Source organism: Rhinoderma darwinii, chromosome 2 (assembly GCF_050947455.1).
Source record: "Rhinoderma darwinii isolate aRhiDar2 chromosome 2, aRhiDar2.hap1, whole genome shotgun sequence".
NCBI lineage: Eukaryota > Metazoa > Chordata > Amphibia > Anura > Rhinodermatidae > Rhinoderma > Rhinoderma darwinii.
In genome coordinates, this window is record NC_134688.1 from 328,261,855 (window position 1) to 328,276,684 (window position 14,830).

The 14,830-nt window shown below is 44.0% G+C and overlaps 5 pseudogenes; all 5 read right to left on the reverse strand.

The window, feature by feature from the left end:
* Window positions 1-3,769: 3,769 nt before the first annotated feature.
* On the reverse strand, window positions 3,770-3,888 carry LOC142745803 (5S ribosomal RNA; annotated as a pseudogene).
* A 1,000-nt stretch (window positions 3,889-4,888) lies between these two features.
* On the reverse strand, window positions 4,889-5,007 carry LOC142744617 (5S ribosomal RNA; annotated as a pseudogene).
* Window positions 5,008-5,446: 439 nt separating this feature from the next.
* On the reverse strand, window positions 5,447-5,565 carry LOC142746373 (5S ribosomal RNA; annotated as a pseudogene).
* A 440-nt stretch (window positions 5,566-6,005) lies between these two features.
* LOC142744998 (5S ribosomal RNA) lies at window positions 6,006-6,124 on the reverse strand (annotated as a pseudogene).
* Window positions 6,125-6,191: 67 nt separating this feature from the next.
* LOC142747165 (5S ribosomal RNA) lies at window positions 6,192-6,309 on the reverse strand (annotated as a pseudogene).
* Window positions 6,310-14,830: the final 8,521 nt, after the last annotated feature.

Consider the following 14,830-nt stretch of genomic DNA (forward strand, 5'->3'; position numbering starts at 1 on the left):
TGTGGTTATCATTTTGACCCCACAGTTTTTTTACAGCACCTATTTGAATTGGTCTGTGAAATAAAAAAAATGACATTTTTTCCAATAAGATGGCAATTTTTATCAAAATGTCTTATTTTCACAGGGAACAAAATACCCCATTTTGTTGCCCAATTTGTCCTTAGTGCGGCAATACCCCATTTGTGGTGATAAACTGCCGTTTGGGCCCATGGGAGGGCTCAGACGGAAAAGAGCGCTATGTGTTTGTTGGAGTCCAGATTTTGCTGGATTGGTTTTCGGGTGCCATGTCGCATTTGCAGAGCCCCAGAGGTATCAAAGCAATGGAAACCCACCAGAAGTGACCCCATTTTGGAAACTACACCCCTCAAGGAATTCATTTATGGGTGTTGTGACAATTTTGACCCCACAGTTTTTTCACAGAACTTATTTGAATTGGGCTGGGAATAAAAACAAAATTATTTTTTCCAATAATATGTAGTTTTGGCTGAAAATTTCTAATTTTCACAAGAAATAAAATACCCCATTGTGTTGCCCAATTTGTCCTGAGTGAGGCAGTACCCCATTTGTGGTGATAAACTGCCGTTTGGGCCCATGGGAGGGCTCAGAAGGAAAGGACCACCATTTGGCCTACTGGGGATTTTTTGGTGCAAAGTCATGTATGCAGTAGCCCCTGAGGTACCAGTACAGTTGAAACCCCCAAGAAGTGACCCCGTTTTAAAAACTACACCCTTGAGGCATTCATCTAGAGGTGTAGTGAGCATTTTGACCGGAGACATACACCCCATAAACTGTAATGTGGGTTCTCACGGGTACGTCAATACCCTACATGTGGCTGTAATCCGCTGCCTGGGCACGCAGCAGGGCTCAGAGGGGAAAGACGAGGGGGGATAAGATGTGCCAAGTGCATCGGGGTAAGTAAAACTGGGGTAGATTAAAAATCATGGGATGTATGATAAATTTTGAAGCACTCTTTCATACGGAGCCTTAGTTTTTCGGGACATGTGTCACATTGATATATTGTGTCCTTCCTTATCCCCCTCTTATAGCAGACTTTGTACCTCTTTTGACTTTTTTCTTTCTTGCCAGTTTGGGGAACTTCTCCTGGAAAGTGTTGCCCTGGTATGATGCGTGTGGCCTCGCCTCCAGAAGTACTGGGTGCCCCCCCCCCTTCTTGGTCCATAAAAATTAGTTTCTTGATAACCACCTCTTGAAATTCCAGGAAAGTTCCCGTCTGGCCTGTACATCGATGTAGCACGTACGCGTTGTACAATGCCATCTGTATGATGTGCCCGGCCAGCTTCTTATACCACACCGCATAGCGCTGTAGGGCTTCAGGGCTTGATCTGACAAGTCCACCCCTCTCATGTACCTATAGTAGTCCAGGATGCAGTCTGGTTTGGGGGTCTCTGTACTGGTACCTCGTACAGGTACATGGGTACTGGTGTGACATCTCTCTTGTCCTTGTACTTGAAACACAATATGTTGCTGCTGGATTGTGCCCTGCTCTCACCCCTTCTGAGCGTTTGCCCTGCAGAGTCTTAGGGAGGCCTCTCAGATTTCTTCTAGCAGTGCCGCATGCCGCAGGACTTCTGGAAGCGAGGCAGTTGAAGAGTGGGACGCTGGTATAAAAATTATCCAGGTAGAGGTGGTGACCCTGGTCCAGCAGTGGGTGCACCAAATCCCACACAATTTTTGCATTAACTCCCAGTAAGGGGGGGGGGGGCATTCTGGGGGCTGAATACTGGTGTCCTTCCCTTCATATATCCTAAATTTGTAGGTATACCCTGATGCTCTCGCAGCTTATACATCTTTACGCCATACCTTGCCCTCTTACCCGGCAGGTACTCGCGGAATTGAACCCTCCCTTTAAAATGTACCAAGGACTCATCAATAGAAATACACTTCTAGGGGGTGTATGCTTGGGAAAACCGGGCACTGAAACGGTCTAATAGGGGTCTCCATTTATACAAACGGTCAAAACTGTGGTCATCTCGGGGTGGGCACGGCTCATTATCAGTATAATGTAAGAAGCGAAGTATTGCCTAATTTATTTATTTTTTTAGGTTCCAGTTCAGTTCTGAAGTTGCTTTGAGGGGCCCATATATTAGAAACCCCAATCAAACACCCCATTTTAGAAACTAGACCCTTCAAAGTATTCACAACAGCATTTAGAAAGTTTATGAACCCTTTAGGTGTTTCACAGGAATTTTGAGCAAAGTAGAGGTGAAATCTACTTTTTTTTTTGTCATAAAATACTTTTTATACCATTTTTTTTTATAACACAAAAGGATTTATCAGAGAAACGCAACTCAATATTTATTGCCCAGATTCTGCAGTTTTGAGAAATATCCCACATGTGGCCCTAGTGTGGTAATGGACTGAAGCACCGGCCTCCGAAGCAAAGGAGCACCTAGAGGATTTTGAGCCCTCCTTTTTATTAGGCACCATGTCCGGTTTGAAGAGGTCTTGTGGTGCCAAAACAGTGGAAACCCCCCAAAAGTGACAGCATTTTGGAAACTAGAGACCTTGAGGAATCCATTGTAGTTTTCTTGGGGTGCATGCGGCTTTTTGATCAGTTTTTATTCTATTTTTAAGTGGCGCGGTGACTAAAAAACAGCAATTCTACTATTGTTTTTTTTATTCTATTTTTTTTTTACAGCGTTCACCGTGCGCTATAAATGACATATTCACTTTATTCTGCGGGGCGATACGATTACGGCGATACCAGATGTTTATAATTTTTTTTTATGTCTTATGGCGTTTGCACAATAAAATACGTTTTGTAAACAATCATTCACTTTTTGTGTTACCTTATTCTAAGAGCCATAACGTTTTTATTTTTCCATCAATAAAGCCGTGCAAGGACTTATTTTTTGCGTAACGAACTGTAGTGTCCATCAATACCATTTTTAGGTACATGCGACTTTTTGATCTCTTTTTATTCCATTTTTTGCGAAGTGAAGTAACCAAAGAATTGTGATTCTGGGACGGTTTATTATTATTTTAATTTACGGAGTTCACCGCGCGGAATAAATAATAAAATAATTTTGTAGTTCAGGCCGTTACGGACGCGGCGATACCAATTATGTATAGTTTATTTGTTTGTTTATATATTTTTATTAATAATAAAGGACTGATAAGGGAAAAGGGGGGATTTTTACTTTTATTACTTTTAAATCTTTTATTTTCTTATTTTTACACATCTTTTTTTAAATTTTTTACTTTGTCCCACTAGGGGACATGAGGGCAGGAGGCCCTGATCGCTATTCTAATACACTGCACTACATGCGTAGTGCAGTGTATTAGAACTGTCAGCTACTCACTGACAGCAAGCATAGTGGGTCCTGACTTCGTCAGGACCCACTAGGCTTCGGTCTATGGCATAGCCGGACGCCATTGTTTGGTGTCTGGTTGCCATAGTCACCATCGCCGGCCGCTATCGTGTAGCAGGCCGGCGATGGCAGCTTAACCCCTAAAAAGCCGTGATTGCTATTGAACACGGCTTTTCAGGGGTTAATCAGCGGGGACACAGCGATCGGTGCCCGCTGTAGGAGCTGTGACAGCTGCTGTACGAGACAGCAGCTGTCACAGCTCCTGTATGTGTCGAGAGGACGGCCGAAACGGCCGTTACTCCCGAGACGTACTATTCCGTCATGAAGCGCGAACAGGGCGCTTACCATGACGTAATAGTACGTCAAGGAGCGTTAAGGGGTTAATCCATAGGCCTTTTTAATCGATTGTGAAACAAAATCTAAATGACATAATAAAAAGTCAACCGAACCACAGATTCCCAGAGAGTCTCCCACACTGGTACTAGCGAGGCCTTAAGCTGTGTAATTTCTGCGATCTGACGAGAGCAGGCACATTCAGCTTAGAATGGCCATTGACGTTAAACGCTTTAATCCATAGTCCTTTTTAATCTATTGTGCAACAAAATCTAAACGACATAATAAAAAGGCAACCGCACCACGGATTCCCAGACAGTCTCCCACACTGGTACTAGCAAGGCCTTAAGCTGTGTAACTTCTGCAATCTAACGAGAACAGGCACATTCAGCTTAGAATGGCCATTGAGGTTAAATGCTTTAATCCATAGACCTTTTTAATCGATTGTGAAAAAAAATCTAAACGACATAATAAAAAGTCAACCGCACCACAGATTCCCAGACAGTCTCCCACACTGGTACTAGCGAGGTCTTAAAGTGTTATTCATCTGCGATTTCACAAGAAAAGGCACATTTCTGCTTAGAATGGCCATTAACTTTTAAAGCTTTAGTCTATTTTTATATTTAATCGATTGTGAAACAAATTCGAAACAGCATAACTATAGGTCAACAACACCATGGATTCCCAGACAGTCTCCCACACTGGAACGAGCAAGGTCTTACAGTGTTATTCATCTGTGATCAAATGAGAGCAGGCACATTCAGCTTAGAATGGCCATTGACATTAAATGCTTTAATTCATAGTCCTTTTTAATCGATTGTGAAACAAAATCTAAACGACATAATAAAAAGTCAACCGCACCACGGATTCCCAGACAGTCTCCCACACTCGTACTAGCGAGGCCTTAAAGTGTTATATATCTGCGATTTGACGAGAAAAGGCACATTTAAGCTTAGAATGGCTATTAACTTTTAAAGCTTTAGTCTATTTTTATTTTTAATCGATTGTGAAACAAATTCTAAACGACATAATAAAAAGTCAACAGCACCACGGATTCCCAGACAATCTCCCACACTGGTACTAGCGAGGTGTTAAAGTGTTATTCATCTGCGATTTGACGAGAAAAGGCACGTTTCAGCTAAGAATGGCCATTAACTTTTAAAGCTTTAGTCTATTTTTATTTTTAGTCGATTATTAAACAAATTCTAAACAGCATAACAATAGGTCAACAGCACCATGGATTCCCAGACAGTCTCCCACACTGGTACTAGCAAGGCCTTAAGCTGTGTAACTTCTGTGATCTGATGAGAGCAGGTACATTCAGCTTAGAAGGGCCATTGCCATTAAATGCTTTAATCCATAGGCCTTTTTAATCGATTGTGAAACAAAATCTAAACGACATAATAAAAGGTCCACCGCACCACGGACTCCCAGACAGTCTCCCACACTGGTACTAGCAAGGCCTTAAGCTGTGTAACTTCTGCAATCTGACGAGAGCAGGCACATTCAGTTTAGAAGGGCCATTGCCATCAAATGCTTTAATCCATAGGCCTTTTTAATCGATTGTGAAACAAAATCTAAACGACATAATAAAAAGTCAACTGCACCACGGACTCCCAGACAGTCTCCCATACTGGTACTAGCGAGGCCTTAAGCTGTGTAACTTCTGTGATCTGACGAGAGCAGGCACATTCAGCTTTGAACTGCCATTGACATTAAATGTTTTAATCCATAGTCCTTTTTAATCAATTGTGAAACAAAATCTAAACGACATAATAAAAAGTCAACCGCACCACGGATTCCCAGACAGTCTCCCACACTGGTACTAGCGAGGTATTAAGCTGTGTAACTTCTGCGATCTGACGAGAGCAGGCACATTCAGCTTAGAATGGCCATTGACGTTAAATGCTTTAATCCATAGAACTTTTTAATCGATTGTGAAACAAAATCTAAACGACATTATAAAACGTAAACCGCACCACGGATTCCCAGACAGTCTCCCACACTAGTACTAGCGAGGTCTTAAAGTGTTATTCATCTGCGATTTGACGAGAAAAGGCACATTTCAGCTTAGAATGGCCATTAACTTTTAAAGCTTTAGTCTATTTTTATATTTAATTGATTGTGAAACAAATTCTAAACAGCATAACTATAGGTCAAGAGCACCATGGATTCCCAGACAGTCTCCCACACTGGAACGAGCGAGGTCTTACAGTGTTATTCATCTGCGAGCTGACAAGAGCAGGCACATTCAGCTTAGAATGGCCATTGACATTAAATGCTTTAATCCATAGGCCTTTTTAACCGATTGTGAAAAAATATCTAAACGACATAATAAAAAGTCAACCGCACCACGGATTCCCAGACAGTCTGCCACACTGGTACTAGCGAGGCCTTAAGCTGTGTAACTTCTGCGATCTGACGAGAGCAGGCACATTCAGCTTAGAATGGCCATTGACATTAAATGTTTTAATCCATAATCCTTTTTAATCGATTGTGAAACAAAATCTAAACGACATAATAAAAAGTCAACTGCACCACGGATTCCCAGACAGTCTCCCACACTGGTACTAGCGAGGCCTTAAGCTGTGTAACTTCTGCAATCTGACGAGACAGGTACATTCAGCTTAGAATGGCCATTGACGTTAAATGCTTTAATCCATAGACCTTTTTAATCGATTGTGAAACAAAATCTAAACGACATAATAAAAAGTCAACCACACCACGGATTCCCAGACAGTCTCCCACACTCGTACTAGCGAGGCCTTAAAGTGTTATATATCTGCGATTTGACGAGAAAAGGCACATTTAAGCTTAGAATGGCTATTAACTTTTAAAGCTTTAGTCTATTTTTATTTTTTATCGATTGTGAAACAAATTCTAAACGACATAATAAAAAGTCAACAGCACCACGGATTCCCAGACAGTCTCCCACACTGGTACTGATACTGTATTGCAGTATATCGTCTTTCTGACAGGCAGGGCTTAACCCCTTATTCGCACGAGGACGCAACTGTACGTCCATGCGGCCAGTGTCTTAAGGCACAGGGACGTACAGTTACTGTGACGTCACACTGACAGTTGGAATACGTTACACTACCTAGGTAGTGTAATGTATTCTAGCAGCAATCAGTGTAAAAAGTAAAGAAAAAAGTAAAAAAAAGTCAATAAAAATGTTTTACAAAAGTGTAAAAATCAAAGATTTTTTTTTCTTATAATAAGTCTCTTATTATAGGGAAAAAATGAAACCGTTAAAAAAAGAGTACACATATTTGGTATCACCGCGTTCATAACGACCCAATCTATAAAACTATAATGTTATTTTTACCGCACGGTGGACGCCGCAAAAAAAATAAACTAAAAACTATGCCAGAATCACTATCCCTCTCAAAATATAGAATAAAAATATAGAATAAAAAGTGATCAAAAAGTCGCATGTACCCGAAAATAATACCAATAAAAACTACAACCTGTCCCGCAAAAAACAAGCCCTTACACCGCTTTTTTGACTGAAAAATAAAAAAGTTACGACTCTCAGAATATGGTGACACAGAAAATAAATTATTTTATAAAGAAGTGATTTTATTGTGCAAACGCTGCAAGACATAAAAAAACTATATACATATGGTATCTCCGTAATCGTACCGACCCGCAGAATAAAGTAAAATTGTCATTTATAGCGCATTATGAACGCCGTAAGAAATAAAGAATTTAAAACGCCAAAATCACTGTTTTTGGCCACCAAAGCTCTAAATAAAATGTAATAAAAAGTGATCAAAAATTTTCATCTACCAAAAAATTGTACCAATAAAAACTACAGCTCGTCCTGCCAAAAATAAGCCCTCACACCGCTCAATTCATGGAAACGTGAAGCCATGAGAGAGTATATCCAGAAATGCCTGGCCAAGGGTTACATTCGCCCCTCTACTTCTCCGGTAGGTGCTGGCTTCTTCTTCGTAGGGAAGAAGGATGGTGGTCTTAGGCCATGCATTGACTACCGAAGCTTGAATAAGGTCACTGTAATGAACCAGTATCCCCTTCCTCTGATTCCTGATCTCTTTAATCAGGTTCAGGGGGCCCAATGGTTCTCTAAGTTTGATCTACGGGGGGCTTATAACCTTATCCGCATCAAAGAGGGGGATGAGTGGAAGACTGCGTTTAACACGCCCGAAGGTCATTTCGAATACCTCGTCATGCCCTTTGGGTTGTGTAATGCTCCCGCGGTCTTCCAGAATTTCATAAATGAGATTTTAAGAGACTACCTGGGGGTATTTCTTGTAGTGTACCTTGATGACATACTCGTGTTTTCCAAAGACTGGTCCTCCCACATTGAGCATGTCAGGAAGGTCCTCCAGGTCCTTCGGGAAAACAAACTGTTTGCGAAGACCGAAAAATGTGTGTTTGGGGTGCAGGAGATACCATTTTTGGGTCAAATCCTCACTCCTCATGAATTCCACATGGACCCCGCCAAGGTCCAGGGTGTGGCGGAATGGGTCCAACCTACCTCCCTGAAGGCGTTACAGTGCTTCCTGGGGTTCGCTAATTATTACAGGAAATTTATTGCTAACTTCTCGGTCATCGCTAAGCCTCTTACGGATCTCACTCGCAAAGGTGCTGATCTCCTCCACTGGCCTCCTGAGGCTGTCCAGGCTTTTGAGGTCCATAAGAAGTGCTTTATCTCGGCCCCGGTGCTGGTTCAGCCCAACCAAATGGAGTCATTTATCGTGGAGGTTGACGCGTCCGAGGTGGGAGTGGGGGCTGTCTTGTCCCAGGGTACCAGGTCCCTCACCCATCTCCGTCCCTACTTCTCCAGGAAGTTTTCGCCCACTGAGAGTAACTATGATATTGGCAACTCTTAGCCATTAAATGGGCATTTGAAGAGTGGCACCACTTCCTGGAGGGGGCTAGGCACCAGGTAACGGTCCTTACCGACCACAAGAATCTGGTTTTCCTAGAATATGCCCGGAGGCTAAACCCGATACAAGCTCGATGGGCGTTATTTTTTACCAGATTCAACTTTTTGGTTACCTATAGGGCTGGGTCTAAAAATATTAAGGCTGGTGCACTGTCGCGTAGCTTCATGGCCAGTACTCCTTCGGAGGAAGATCCTGCTTGTATTTTGCCTCCAAGTATAATCATTTCCTCTATTGATTCTAATTTAGTCTCTGACATTGCGGCTGATCAAGGTTCAGCTCCCGGGAACCTTCCTGAGAACAAGCTGTTTGTTCCCCTGCAATTCCGGCTAAGGGTACTTAGAGAGAATCATGACTCCGCACTATCTGGTCATCCAGGCATCCTGGGTACCAAGCACCTCATTGCCAGAAACTATTGGTGGCCTGGGTTGCCTAAAGACGTTAAGGCCTACGTCGCAGCTTGTGAAGTGTGTGCTAGGTCCAAGACTGCCAGGTCCCGACCAGCGGGCTTACTACGTTCTTTGCCCATTCCCCAGAGACCTTGGACCCATATCTCCATGGATTTTATCACCGATTTGCCTCCATCTCAAGGCAAGTTGGTGGTGTGGGTTGTAGTAGACCGCTTCAGTAAGATGTGCCACTTTGTGCCCCTCAAGAAACTACCCAATGCTAAGACGTTAGCTACCTTGTTTGTCAAACACATCCTGCGTCTCCATGGGGTCCCTGTCAATATTGTTTCTGACAGAGGTGTACAATTTGTTTCATTGTTTTGGAGAGCCTTCTGTAAAAAGTTGGAGATTGATCTGTCCTTCTCCTCTGCCTTCCATCCTGAAACTAATGGCCAAACTGAGAGGACTAATCAGTCTCTAGAACAATATTTAAGGTGTTTTATCTCTGACTGTCAATATGATTGGGTCTCATTCATTCCCCTCGCCGAATTTTCCCTTAATAACCGGGTCAGTAACTCGTCAGGGGTCTCCCCCTTTTTCTGTAATTTTGGGATTAATCCACGGTTCCCCTCCATTTCACCTGGTAGTTCCAACAATCCCGAGGTAGGGGTCGTTCATCGGGAACTGTGCACAGTCTGGGCCCAGGTTCAGAAGAACCTAGAGGCGTCCCAGAGCATACAAAAAACTCAGGCAGATAGAAGATGTTCTGCTAACCCCTTGTTTATGGTCGGGGATCTGGTGTGGCTATCGTCAAAAAATTTGCGCCTTAAAGTCCCGTCCAAGAAGTTTTCTCCCCGGTTTATAGGGCCGTACAAGGTCATTGAAGTCCTCAATCCTGTCTCCTTCCGACTGGAATTGCCGCCTTCTTTTCGAGTACACGACGTGTTTCATGCCTCCCTCCTTAAACGCTGCTCCCCGTCCTTGGCTCCCTCGAGGAAACCTCCGGTCCCTGTTCTCACCCCTGAGGGGGTAGAATTCGAGGTGGCCAAGATTGTGGACAGCAGGATGGTCCAAGGCTCCCTCCAGTACCTGGTCCATTGGAGAGGATACGGGCCTGAGAGGAGTTGGGTACCCGCCCGGGATGTTCACGCTGGGATATTGGTCAGGAGGTTCCACCTTTGTTTCCCCAATAAACCAGGTCCACCTAGAAAGGGTCCGGTGGCCCCTCATAAAAGGGGGGGTACTATCAAGGATCTGCCAGGCACAGCTTCTGTATCAACGCCCATAGGTAATCAATCTGCACCTGCTTCTATGTCTGTGAGACTGACTCCATCTTCCACCACTCAGGATGGCAGGCTTAGGAGTGGGAGAGCCTATCACAGCCTGGCCAGATGGAGCTAGCTCCCGCCCTCTGTCTATTTATACCTGCCTTTCCTGTTCCTCCTTGCTTGTGATTCTTCTCGTTTGGTTTCCTGGCCCTGCTGCAGCTTCTGAACTATTTGTCCCTGCTTCATATTGACCCTGGCTTACTGACTACTCTCCTGCTCTGCGTTTGGTACCTCGTACTCTTCTGGTTTGGCTCGGCTCGTTTACTACTCTTGTTGCTCACGGTGTTTCCGTGGGCAACTGCCCCGTTCCCCTTAGCTTCTGTGTACCCTTGTCTGTTTGTCTGTCGTGCACTTATTGAGCGTAGGGACCGTCGCCCAGTTGTACCCCGTCGCCTAGGGCGGGTCGTTGCAAGTAGGCAGGGACTGAGTGGCGGGTAGATTAGGGCTCACTTGTCAGTTTCCCTACCCCCATCATTACACTATGATAACATCGTCATGGTGCCCTAAACTATGTCCCTCAATATAAAAGCTGCATACACTGTGCCCCTGAATATGCCACTCACAGTAACCCCTTACGCTAATGCCACTCAAAGTGCCCCCTGAAGATAGTGCCACTCACAGTGCCCTATGAAAATAGTGCCACTCACAGTGCCCCCTGAAGGTCATGCCACTCACAGTGCCCCCTAAAGTTCGTGCCCCACATAGAGCCCCTTATAGATGTCATCACGCTGCCTGCATTACAAGAATAGCGCTGAATAGCGGGGCAGAGAACTGATACTTAGGCTGTGTTCACATGACTGTTCCTTTCTGCTGAGGCGTTCCGTGTGAGGTTTCCATCGGGTTAACCCCTCAACGAAAGGCAAACTGAAACCTTAGCTTCCCTCATCATTGAACTCACCATGGTTTCCGTTTGTCATCATTGTAACAGGGTTCCATTGTTTTGACGGAATCAATAGCGCAGTCGACGGAATAGCAAGCACAACGGTGACAAACGGAAACCATTAGCTAGGTTTCCGTCGCCATAGAGATCAATGGTGAGGGAAACGGAAGCTAAGCTTTCCGTTTGCCTTTACATTGAGGGGTTAACCCGACGGAAATCTCCGATGGAACCCCTCAGCGGAAAAGAACGGTGATGTGAACAGGCCCTTATTTCCCTTGCTAGTGCTAATTAGACTGCTCACTGCTCACTCCGCCTCCTAAGGACACAGATACAATTGAGTGCAGGGGGACTGAGTCAGGATCCCGATGCCGCGAACTAGCTGTTATCCCTGGTGCAGAGATATTCGATAAAACCTGAGTACACATCTTTGCTGCAACCCTCTGCTTTTCAAGCCATTGGCCCGGTGCTAGAGACGGCCCTGTTCTGCCCATTAACGACGAGCGACAGATATATCCGTTGCAAGCAGGTGTTAGTTCCCGCATAGCGATGGATATATTCATCAATCTGATCCTGTGGGTACTGCCAGTGTACCCACACGATCAGCGGCAGGAGAACGGCTGTTATACACAGCCTGGCTCCTGCCCCAGCTTCCGGAATTGAAGCGCGCTCCGATTCCGGCAGTTAAACCCATTGGATGCCACTGTCAATAGCGACAGTGGCATCTAATGTGTTTGATAGAGGGAGGGAGCTCCCTCTGTCACCCCATCGGCGCCCCCGCAAAGAAATCGCGGGGCGCCGTTGGGTTTCCATGGGAGCCGGGGGCCTAACAAAGGCCCCCAGGTCTGCGTTCAGCAACTGCCAGAGGCATGGCATAATAGATTGCACTGACAGGCAATAATGCTTTGGTATACTAAGCATACAAAGCAATCAGCAGATCGCAAAGTGAAGTCTCCTAGTGGGACAAAAAAAAACAACAAAGAGGTAAATAGTTAAATAGAGTATATGGGAAAAAAAAAAAAAAGATTACAGTAAAAATTCAATAAAACCCACTTTTTTCCCCAAAAAGTGGTTTTACTTAGTAAAAGTGTAAAAAAATAAAATAAACACATACACATATATGGTATCGCCGTGATTGTAACAACTCAAACAATAAAGTTAACCAATTAATTAAACCGCCGGATGAACGGTATTTGTCCAAAAATACCGCAAAAAACAATGGCAAAATTCGTTTTTTTTTCCCATTCCCACCATAAAAAATAAAGTTAATCAATAAGTCCAATGTACGCCAAAATACTACCAATGAAAACTACATCTTGTCCCGCAAAAACCAAGCCCACATATGGCTACATCGACGTGAAAATGAAAAAGTTACAGCTCTTGGAATTCGGCGTTGTGCAAATACAAGTAAAGTTAACCCCTTCGTGCACCCAGATGTGCTATTACGTACAGGTGCAGGGGGTGATGTTTGGAGCGCGCTCACGCGCTAAGCGCGCTCCATATGCTACGGGTGTCAGCTGTATTTTACAGTGGTGATCACGCAGTTCCTGGCTGCTTAACCCCTCAAATGCTGCGGTCAATCGCGACCGCGGCATCTGAGGTATTGAAAAGAGGGGGGCGGCCCACTCCGACAGCTCATCGCCCCCCCCCCCCGCTGTGAGATCGGGGGGTGACGACTATTGTTATGGCAGCCCAGGGGCCTAGTGAGGGCCCCCAGGACTGCCTTGACTTTGCCTCTGTTAAAGAGGCTCTGTAACCAGATTATAAGTGCGCTATCTCCTACATAATCTGATCGGCGCTGTAATGTAGAAAACAGCAGTGGTTTTTATTTTGAAATACGATCATTTTTTAGCAAGTTATGAGCAATTTTAGATTCATGCTAATTAACTTCTTAATAGACAACTGGGCGTGTTTTTACTTTTTACCAACTGGGTGTTGTGAAGAGAAGAGAAGTGTATGAAGCTGACCAATCAGTGATCAATCAGCGACCGATAAGCGTCATACTCTTCTCATTGTTCCAGCCCATTGTTACAGTGTGAGGCCTGATTTACACGAGTGTGTGCGTTTTGCGCACGCAAAAAACACGGCATTTTGCGTGCGCAAAAGGCACAGCTGCGTGTGTCGTCAGTGTAAGATGCGCGGTTGCGCCATAATTATGACACTCCGTTTGGATGTTTGTAAACAGAAAAGCACGTGGTGATATTCTGTTTACATTCAGAGTTTGACAGCTGTTGCGCGAATCACGCAGTTCGCACGGAAGTGCTTCCGTGCGGCATGCGTGGTTTTCACGCACCCATTGACTTTAATGGTTGCGTGATGCGCGAACAGCGCACAAAGATAGGACATGTGCAAAATTCACACACTGTCTGCACTGCCCCATAGACTAATTTAGGTGCGTACGACACGCGTGAAAAGCACGCACGTCGCACGCGCGTATATTACGCTCGTGTAAATGATGCCTGATTGTGCAGTGAAAGAAGCTAGGCTGTGGCAGGGCTTAAAGAGAAGGTGTCATGATTTTTAAAAAAAATTATATTGCTTTTAATAAAATATAAACAAAAAATTTATTTATTAGTGTTGTCATTTAATACTTTTTATTGTATTCAAACTTTTACTTCTCTATGGGGGCTGCCATATTTTTTTTCATCTCTGTATGTGTCGATTATCGACACATACAGAGATGCTATACGGCACATACAACCCCGTAGAGAATACGAATGGGTGCCGTTCCATTCTCAGAAGAATACGCCGTCTGTGTGGGAACGGCGCAAGCGCCGCTCCCACACAGAGCAAAACGAAGCTCGTTCGTACAGCAAAATCGGGCGCCATTTTCATGTGGCTTTCGGCCATATGTTAAACGAAGCGAAGGTGCAAGGAATAGGAGTGTAGACCAGTGGAGGCGGCGGCAGGAGCAGGTAATTTATGTTCGCGTATGTGATGTGTGTATTATGTTCGTGTATGTTCGTGTGATACTGTCTGCTGAGCCCTGTATCTAATCCTCCTACACTGTGCAGTCGCTCAGAAAATGGTGGCACACAGTGTAGGAGGTTTTAAGACAACCAAACCCTTCCTTCGCCTGGCACTAGCCAGAAGAACTGGGGGGGGGGGGATTTTGTGAGGACACTAGAGGAGAGTGTGTCCACCCCAAATTTGCAGCATAAATCAATGAGGTTGCTTTACCACAGTGACCATGCTGCAATTTTGGGAACTGCTCCTTCTAGTGGCCAGCACATGGAAATGTTATATATTAAAATCTAATTTATAATATTTCATGACTTGTGAAAAAATTAAAACAATTAAAACAATGTGTAATCACTCAAATACTAATTGTTTAACTGAAAAAAAATTATAATTTCTATCGACACATTCCCTTTAACAGAAGCCTGTAAAAATGACGATATACTGCAATATATTAGTATTGCAGTATATTGTACCAGCAATCTAACGATCGCTGGTTCAAGTCCCCTAGGGAGCTAATAAAGTATGTAAAAAAATCCTTAGTGGTGAAAAAAAATACAAAAAATATAAACATTTTAAAAAAAAAACATTTTCCCCCTAAAGTAATGTAAAAAATAAAAATAGTTAACAAAATTGGTATTGCTACGTTCGTAAAAGTCTGAACTATTACAATATATAGTTATTTAATGCGCACGGTGAA